This window comes from Anoplophora glabripennis, unplaced genomic scaffold (assembly GCF_000390285.2).
Source record: "Anoplophora glabripennis isolate ALB-LARVAE unplaced genomic scaffold, Agla_2.0 scaffold7, whole genome shotgun sequence".
NCBI lineage: Eukaryota > Metazoa > Arthropoda > Insecta > Coleoptera > Cerambycidae > Anoplophora > Anoplophora glabripennis.
In genome coordinates this window covers 418,805-420,747 of record NW_019419456.1, presented here as the reverse complement: position 1 = coordinate 420,747, position 1,943 = coordinate 418,805, and positions in this window count along the sequence as shown.

Genomic DNA, 1,943 nt, shown 5'->3' with positions numbered 1-1,943 from the left:
ACTCCTGTAAATAGCCTGGAAGAGCTGCAGCTACGGATTAATCAAAAGTGTCAAGAAATCCAAACCAAGGAGGGTGTTTTCGAAAGAGTTCGAATATCGTTGAGACGAAGATGTCGTGCCTGCTTGGAAATGGTCGGAGGGCACTTTGAACATCTTCTGTAACTTTGTTTTTTGTTTGTTAAAAGCTTCCTTTGTCGGTTTATTTCTAATAAAATAAAATGTTTGAAAAACGAATAGTGGTCCATGTCTCCGCAACCGTTACTTTGCGGACCCATGTTTATTTTTTGTTATTTTCTGCTTATTTTGGTTCATACTATTACCTCCTGAAATATTTTACACCCTTTTTTAATACCCTGTATAAAACAACGTCGTCAACTTTTCGTTAGCCTCCACTTTTAACAAAATATTTTAAAAACATAGTGAATGTTTTTATAAAACAAGTTTATTCATCCGCATTTTAAATTTGCATATTTACTTTTAGGAATCTACTAAAGCAATAAAATTTAAATCATGTATCAAAACGTGTAGGTACTTAATTAAAGGGAAATATATTTCGAAAATATTTTCAATTCGTCACAACTTTTGCCTCGTTTACTTGGTAGTAGTATTTTTCGCATAATTACAAATATTTCTTAATTCAGAAATTCTTTGACTAGCGATTTTAATACGTTTAGAGCACTAGTCTACGTCATTACGTCTTGAAAAAAAGAGAGAATATCGTGAGAGAGAGCTCCATTATTAGCTACCTATGTACATATATTAATAATTTATAATAGATATCTATTAAATTACGTTAAAATTAATCTTACTTTGTTCTGTTGTAAGGAAGTTGTTTATTATTTACTTTAAATTAATACCTGCCTTGTCCTTAAAGCCTTTGTAGTGCCCCTCACACTAACATGAGACACAACCCGCGTACTATGCGGTGCGTACATTAACCGCGAACTGAAACTACAAGTACAAGCCGCTTTAAGCGGGCCTCATTTCCCTCGTAAATCGCGTTATTTTAACCTCCTTATGTGGAGGGGGAACTGTAGTATATTGTAGGCAAGTGTGACGCCCTACAAGCTAAGAAATTCTGGTCTCACTGGGGTGGGGACTAGTGGAGAGTAACAGATGGAAACGGCGAGCGGCGAGATATTCAATATTCAAACAATTATTATTACTGTTATTTTGATTTTTGATAAATGTAATAGGTTATTGGAAATTAGTTTACCTAACTGTTTATTTAGGTTAATAGTAAAATAGTAGGTATTAAAATATACGATGTGAGAGCTAAATTTTACAGTGAGGCCCGGCCTCAGTTGCTTCATACGACGAGTCGCCACTGGTATCAACGGAATTCAGCAGCATTTATGCAAAACGATCATGGAAAATTTCGTCAAAAGGGTGCGTATGTGCCAGCAAAGCCGTGTAGGCCATTTACTCGATAGACTATTCCATGCATAACCCTATATTGTATACTTTAAATTAATAATAAATTTCCAATTTTTAATTAAAAACTTCTGTTTTCTATCGATCAAAATTACTTTTTACTTGAATTTTTGGTACACCTTTTACGAACGCCAGTGAAAATTAAAATCTCACTTTCTTTGTATTTCTATAAGATCTATCTATCTATCTGGCTTTCTATCTGTTCTACTATTATTAATATTATTCTAGGCATATCGATCGATCCCTTACTGTTCATATCGCGCTTTTATGGGATCTTTTCCGTATAATATCAAAGATGGAGTGTCCCTTTAGCGCCATATATCACACTTGAGGAAGATAAGAGGCGTATCAGGGAAATTTGCCTGCAATAAATCTGTCTAGAGTGCCTTGCAAGCAAATTCATGCGCATTATTACTAAAACTCGCGACGTTAAGTACCGACGTATCCCGTTTTTTTCGATCTGCGACGGTATACTGCAAAATATGTCGCCGACTGTGATTTCTTTTGTG